The sequence below is a fragment of the Panthera onca genome, chromosome A1 (genome assembly GCF_046562875.1).
Source record: "Panthera onca isolate mPanOnc1 chromosome A1, mPanOnc1 haplotype 2, whole genome shotgun sequence".
Taxonomy (NCBI): domain Eukaryota; kingdom Metazoa; phylum Chordata; class Mammalia; order Carnivora; family Felidae; genus Panthera; species Panthera onca.
This window is the reverse complement of record NC_138339.1, coordinates 213,989,849-213,998,105: the sequence shown is the minus strand read 5'-3', so window position 1 is coordinate 213,998,105 and position 8,257 is coordinate 213,989,849. Positions and strand designations below refer to the sequence as shown.

The 8,257-nt window shown below is 38.9% G+C and overlaps 1 pseudogene; it reads right to left on the bottom strand.

Moving 5' to 3' along the window:
• Positions 1 to 2,319: 2,319 nt before the first annotated feature.
• Positions 2,320 to 3,209, bottom strand: LOC132682052 (reactive oxygen species modulator 1 pseudogene; annotated as a pseudogene).
• Between the last annotated feature and the right edge of the window lie 5,048 nt (positions 3,210 to 8,257).

Sequence of the window (8,257 nt, the reverse complement as noted above, 5' to 3'; positions counted from 1 at the left end):
CCTTAAACTTAGGCTTGATCATTTGTTTTGCTTTGGCTAACAGGATGTTTGGATGTGACATAAACAGAAGTTTGAACTGTGCTTGCACAATTGGTCTTGCTCTCTTAACTCCTGCCTTTTACCATAAGACAAGCGTGTCTTGAGTAGCCACTAGTCCAAAGAGGATGAGAGACACTTGCTATCAAGCCTTGGAGTCTGGGTATGTTTTTTTAAACAAGTCCCCAAGTGATACTGACACCAATGTAGATTATGCCTACAGATAGATTACAGATTAGATAAGTAGAAAGAAATTTTTGAAAGAAACTTACCAGCCTCAAGTATTCATCATGGCACCTGCATCAATCAGTTATTTAAAGAGAAGGTAATGGAGATAAGTAGTGAATTTGGTAAGTCAATTAAGTAGCAGTTAAGAAATCTCCTACTTTCCACCTCGTATAGTGCTGTATAACCGTTGCTGTAAATTTTAATTGAGGTTATCACTGTAAAGTAGTCAGCACGGCGCCTGGTATATGAAAGCACTCAATAAATGTTATCATCATTATTTTAGTTTTCTTTGTGTTAATTCTAAAACTCACCCAACACAGCCACTAATCACCTCTGCATCTTCGTATTAAGTAATTTAATCACTCGGTCACGGAGTTTATTCATCTGTAAAATAAAGTGGTTGGAATAGATGATCTTTATTGTCTTTCTCTAAATCTAAAAGTCTCTAATTTTACACTGACAGGAATCCATCACATCTGTCTTAAGGTTTTATATTCACTGAGAGTGCTCCCCTTTCTGATCACAACTGTGATGTCCTGAAAATCTTGTTTCTTATTTATCTCATCGAAATTCCTCATCCTGTAGAATTTGTTTTTTTAAGTACATTGGACTTTAGGTCAGTTTCTACCCCTATTTATGCCTGGGAACTAAGAACTGAAGTACTATAAAGAGAAAAATCCAAACAGGAAAGGTTGTATTTTCTGTTGGTAGGGTCATACTTTTCCCATTTGGGTTTTCTCTGAGGCTTTCCTCAAGAAAACCAAAGCTCCATTAGCAGACATGCTACAAAAAGGAAGCTGCTATTACTTTAATGATATGGGTCTAATTGCAAGGATGTGATAGTTTATTTACCATACACTGAAGAGTGTACATTTCAAGTTGTTCTAGGATTCGAAACCACAAATAATTCATTCAGATACCATTAATTTCACTGAAGGGTCACTGTCTAAAATTCTGTATATCAACATTCTTACTATCAGTATAACTTCACTTATATTATGCATAGTAACTTAATGATGAGAGAGCAAAATGGAGCAGAAATGAAATACACACTCGCCAAAATGGTTAATTTACCATTGCCCGTTTGCCTTCTTTTGCAATGCCTTAACTCTTTGGCTGAAAGTTAGGCTTTTACTGGAGGAAATGTGGTCTGCACGCACACTGAATCTCACCACAACTTGCCTATACGATAACCCCTCTCTCTTGCATCATCAGCTTTCTTTCTGCTGTATCTTTGTTCTCTGCACACAAAAGTGATGTTCTTTCTCCCATTTTAGAAAAATCAAAGCTTCTCTTAGTCACAGCCCTCTCTAGGTACTGCCTATTTTCTGCTTCCTTTCGTAGCAATGTAGTGCAAAGGTAGTGTGCACATTCACCCTCCCTTTCTTCTCCTTTCATTCTCTCTAGAACTTACTCCTATCAGGGTCTCACTATTTCAACAAAACTGTGTCCTTGATCACCAATTAACTTCTAATTGTCAAATTCTAAAGTTGATTTCTGGTCTAAGTTGATTGTCCTCCTTTTTGAAGTACTTTCTCAATTTGACTTCCAAGAACACTACACTCTCCTGCCTGTCCTTCTACCTCAGTGGCTGTTCCTTCTTGACCTTCTTTCCTGAATCCTCTTCAGTTCCCTACCTCTCATGCTGGAATGCCTCAGGGTTGAGCCCTCAGACGTCTCCTCACTAAGTACATTTCTTCCTTACATGATCTCACTTGTCCGATGACTTTCAATACCATCTGCGCAAATGATTCCAAAATGTCTCTAGCCTAGGCCTTCCCTGATCATTCTTTCTAAAACAGCACTCCCTCCTGTCATTTTTTTTTCTATTTTTTTATCACTTTAAAAATCTACTCTCTCAGCAACTTTCAAATATACATTATAGTGTTACTAATGATAGTCACCATTATTACATTAAATCCTCAGGACTTCTTTACTTTATAACAGGAAGTTTAAACCTTTTGACTTCCTTCCCTCATTTGCCCACCCCACCCCCACCTCTGGCAACCACCAATCTATCCTCTGTATCTATGGACTTGATTTTTTTTTGGGGGGGGGAGGAGTTTATTTTTATATATATTTTTTTAGATTCCACATATAAGTGAGATCATATGGTATTTGTCTTTCTGTATCTGACTTATTTCACTTAGCATAATGCTCTTGAAGTCCATCCACGTCATTGTAAATGGTAGGATTTCCTTCTTTTTATGGCTGAGTAATATTCCATTGTGTATGTGGATCTTCTTTATCCAGTCATACATTGATAGACACTTAGGTTGTTTCTGCATCTTGGCTATCATAAATAATGCTGCAATGAATATAGGGGTACATTTATCTTTTCAAATCAGTGGTTTTGTTGTCTTCAGATAAATATCCAGAAGTTGAATTTGTGGATCATATGGTGGCTCTTATTTAACTACTCAAAACCTTTTATTATAGTATGTGAGCTGGGACTGATGGGAAGGAGTAGCTGTAGTGGGCAACCACTGCCCTGATTAGCATTGGATGCCCATCCCGATGGCCATGAATGTGCCAAAGGTGCTGCCACCCTGCATCATGGTTTTCCTGATCCCACCATCAACTCCTGAGCCCACACTTTAATCCTTTTCCTGAGGAAAAGGTGCCAGAAAGTGCCTCAGCCACCACACCCACTGCACAGCCCATCACAAAAGCCCATCTTCACGGGTTCGAAGCAGTTCATCTGCGGCTGTCTATAGGGCCCCGTCACCACCAGCATCTCATTCATGTCTTCAGTTACCCAGTTTTGGTTGCTCTATTTTTAATTTTTTGCGGAATCTCCATCCTGTTTTCCACAGTGGCTGCACCAATTCCCACCAAGTGTGCACAAGGCTCTCTTTCTTCACATTCTTGCCAGTACTTGTTATCTCTTGTCTTTTTGATAATAGCCATGCAAACAGGTATGAGGTGATGTCTCATTGTGGTTTTTTTTTTTTTTTTTTTAATTTTTTTTTTTCAACGTTTTTTATTTATTTTTGGGACAGAGAGAGACAGAGCATGAACAGGGGAGGGGCAGAGAGAGAGGGAGACACAGAATCGGAAACAGGCTCCAGGCTCCGAGCCATCAGCCCAGAGCCTGACGCGGGGCTCGAACTCACGGACCGCGAGATCGTGACCTGGCTGAAGTCGGACGCTTAACCGACTGCGCCACCCAGGCGCCCCTCATTGTGGTTTTGATTTGCATTCCTTCACATTAGTGATTTTGATTAGTGATGTCACTTTCTATTCCTTTTCCCTGCTTTACGTTCCTTCACAGCACTTACTTTTTAGCAATAACTTTATATTATATATCTATTCATTTGTTTGTTTTTCATGTTTCTTCTGGACTAGGATGTCAACTCCATGAGGGCAGGGATTTGGTCTTGTTCCCTGTTGTATCTCTAGCACATGCAACATCATGCAGTATTCGTATATATTAGGTACTCAATAAATACTTGTCAAGTGAATAATTGACAAAATCTTTTCTTTCAAATTGTTCAACACCAATTTCATTTGTGTAATAGTGACAGGTAAGCAATAGTTTAAGCTCTCAAAGAGTGGGATTACAGCAGGCTGCCTGTGTTATACTCAGCATGGCAGGAAGGAGGATGAACTGAGGGGCACAAGGAAGGTGGCCCCATACAGTGGTAACAATTCTAATTTGTATCCAAACTGGGGAATGGTAAATTCGGTCCAGTCCAAATCAGGTGTTGGTTTTGGGGTGGGGAAACAATGGGATGGGAAGGCCCGAATGCAGAGACGCAGCTTTATAATATCAGGTGAAGACTGTCAACTTAGGTTTCTTTTTCTCTTTTCTTTTTTTTAACTTGTTTTCTTTCTTTTTTTCTTTTTTATTTACATCCAAATTGGCTAGCATATAGTGCAACAATGATTTCAGGAGTAGATTCCTTAGTGCCCCTTACCCATTTAGCCCATCCCCCCTCCCACAACCCCTCCAGTAACCCTCAGTTTGTTCTCCATATTCATGAGTCTCTTCTGTTTTGTCCCCCTCCCTGTTTTTATATTATTATTATTTTTTAATATGAAATATATTGTCAAATTGGTTAGGTTTCTATCAGCAAACAAGGTCTAGGGAAACTATCAGATGTTCTGAAGCAAAAGAAAATGTGCAAAACTCACAAGAGACCTACCACCTTAAGGCCTGTTTCCTTAATTTCAGTGTAGGATCATGGCTGCCTACAGATGGCTTAACGTTCAGTCCAGTATCAGATGCGGGATGAAGCAGGTATTGTGTAAAATGCAAAATAAATACAACAAAATCTCTACTTTCAAAGTGCCTGTAGACTTACAGACGATGATAAGACACAGCTAATAAAAATAAGAGCATTATGTAACATGTAACCTGCTCCAGAGTCATGGAATCGTAGCAAATTATGTCTTTAAAGAGGCTATTTCTGGATTGTGTTTAAATATAGAACTAGTCTCTTGAGTCCAAGAAAAAAGAATAATTTACCAGTCACAGATCTCTTCATCGGTAAAATGTAAGCTTTAAACAGAACTCTTCTGTATGTTTCCTCCCAGTTCTAAATTGCTATCATTCTTAATTCATACACATGTAACCCTATATACATATACATACATACATAATAAAAATCTCATTAATTTGGACGTTGCTAAATGAAATTTGTGATTAACCATCAAAGTGAGCCTAGATGAATTTTAATTTTGCTCTAACAGAGACATTAGTAGCTTATTCAACAAAGAGTATAAACAAATTATAAAAGGAATGCTCACAAAGTTTAAAGAACAAACTGTTTCCAAAGCATTCAGAACTCCTATTTGTGAACAAATAGCTAAAGTGGACATTAGCCATTTGGACGAGTGTTTTGATATACTTCATACAGATCTCTGGGCTAGGGCCCGCTGGACAGAAGGGGGTTGGCATACCAGTTCCCTGTCCCTCACCTCCACTCAGAGCATAGGAGTCAGCTTGACTTGACTGAAGGAGATGCCAGAGGAAATTGTACCCAGAAGAACCATGGCCTAACTGCTTATCCTTTGAGCCTCCTACTGTATTTCTTGTTCTGATAGTAAAAAGTGCTCTGCAAAGCATACGCCAGAAAAGATGCATTCTTTTCCTTATGAACAGGTTATTATATAAAACCAATTCATTTGAAAAGATTTATCAAATGCCTACCATGCAGGAGGCACTGATACATATCCTTGTCACATTACGGATGTTTCACTTCCACATTTATTTGTCCACAGCTCTTGAAAATATGTTGGAAGAAGATCTCATTATTACACTAATGGGAATTTCTAATTCTTAGTTAGTTAGTTAATGGGAATTTCAGTTACATTGCCTCAAAAGGCTGCATGTGGACCTCATAGGCAAATGGGATGTTACCAAACATAGAAACTAAGGTGATTAGGGAATATAAAATTTAGCAAACTTTTAGGATGTATGTCAGAATTCTAATTCTAATGGGAATTTAGTTACAGTTAGTTCTAATGGGAATTTCAGTTACATTGCCTCAAAAGGCTGCATGTGGACCTCATAGGCAAATGGGATGTTACCAAACATAGAAACTAAGGTGATTAGGGAATATAAAATTTAGCAAACTTTTAGGATGTATGTCAGAAAAGTGGAAATTCACAATGAGATGAAAATTTTAAAAAGACAGCAAGGGAATGGAAAAAGAGATCATGGAAACTGCATCGCTAGAAATCTTCATTATACCTTAGAAAAATAATCACAAAGTGAACACTAAAGAGGAGGTAGGTGTGGGAAAGCAGGAATAGGAGTCAAACAACCTATCAGCCACTCTCTGTGGCTGAATCAAAAGACTAATCAAGATAGGCAGGCCATGGTCCTCAGTCTCCATTGAACACACTGAGGCCATGTCCAACTTAAGTGTTTTTCCTAATGCTGCTTTCCTCACCCATTGTCTGCTTTTCCAGATACTTTTTCAGATTCCTTATTGGAGCACTGCTGCAATTCCAGCTTCACCTTAGCCCTGATTCCTCCTTCCAAAAATGACAGCCACTTTCTGGATGCCCCACAATATCAAAATTTAGCACTAAATGGTTCTTTAATAGATGTTGAGTTCTTCCAGATTAGACTACAGATTTCTTATTGGTAGGACTCAGGCCTTATTAAACCTTTTAAAACTTATGCTTTTGAACTTATGAGCAAAGGCTTACAAGACATAAAAATTAAATCACATTAATTATACATTTAATGAATTGCCTCTATTGAAAAGAATAATATGAAAATGAAACTACTGTGGAAAACTTGGGATGTGTGGTCCACATACCTAGTGCACTTGACTCCTTATAAGACATAAAAGAAGCACTAAAATATTTTTGACAGACATGTTAATTGATGGATGTTTATAAGGGAGTTTTTCTTTACTGAGATCTTTCATTCTAACCTATATGTTCATAATGTATGAAGTTGATTAGTGAAAATAATCAGACAATATGTCCTAAAGTAAACTCAAGACATTCACCACCATCCTCTAAGGCTGTCTGGCCTCCTGCATCCTCTATCATATTTGATGACATCATCATTCACCCAGTGACCTAAGCCAGGAACCTGGCGGCCACCTAGCATTTTGTCCTTACTCTCATATTTTATTCCTCATCTGAATGTTCTGTAACCAATTCCAATTTGTGGGGAGAAATTTTCCCACACATCACCAAGCAATTCTCCAACACCAGATGGTGTCCTACAATTCAACTCAGTGAAGACAGTACCTGGAGATAGCATCCAATTCCACAGCCTAAAGGCTCAGTCTCACAGGACTGTGTTCATCCCCCATACCCATTCTTACCCTCACCCCCCTCCACTTTATTTGCCAATCCCAAATCCAGGTTGTCACAATCAGCTATAGATTGGAGGGTCCCAAGACTCCCTCCTCAAGTTTGAAAATTTGTTAGAATGGCTCACAAAACTCAGAGCAACATTTTACTCAGTGGATTACTGGTTTATTATAAAAGGATATGACTCAGGAACAGCCAGATGGAAGAAATGCATAGGGCAAGGTATGGGGAAAGGGCAGGGAGCTTCCATACTATCTCTATGTGTTCACACTGTGTGTTCACCAACCTGGAAGCTCTCAGAAACCCATCATTTTGGGTTCATTACATAGACACAATGGATTAAACCACTGGTCACTGACCGTTGGTGACTGATTCAACCTCTAGTCCTGGCTCTTTCTCCCTTTCCTTCAGGGAACTTTCAGTCCGAAACCTTTCAGTATTACCTCAGTTCTCCTGGCAACCAGACCCCATCCTTTGGTTACAAAGGAGTTTTCCAAAAGTCATCTCATTAACGTAAAAAAAGACACCTTTATGGTTCTCTGCTGTTAGGAAATTCCTTGAGTTTTAGCAGCTCCCTGCCAGGAAAGGGGACAAAGACCAAATACATATTTCTTATTATAAATCACAATATCATATTGTCAAATTCTGTTGATGCTCTCAGATCCATCCCTGACTCTCTTTCAGCACAGTTTTTACCTTGGTTCAGGCCTTAATACCCCCCACCAGGTTCTATGGTCATTTCCTAACTGCTGGCCTTGTATCTGGTCTCACCTCTTTCCAATTCATGCCACATACACCTAGGGATGATCTTTCTAAAATACAAATCTGTTTGTGTCACCCTCCTTCCTAAATATTGTAATGACTTTTAATGCCTAAAGGACAAAGTCCTAACTTCTTTGCATGTCATTCAAGGACCCTCATAAACTGTCCCTTTCTTTTTAATTTCAACTTTGACCATTTACCTATACACATCATACCTTCTACCCATGCTAAAATTGTCAAACTTTGAAATACCATGCCATTTCATCTCACTATTCTTTTTTTTTTTTATTTAAAAAAAATTTTTTTTTCAACGTTTTTTATTTATTTTTGGGACAGAGAGAGACAGAGCATGAACGGGGGAGGGGCAGAGAGAGAGGGAGATACAGAATCGGAAACAGGCTCCAGGCTCCGAGCCATCAGCCCAGAGCCTGACGCGGGCTCGAACTCA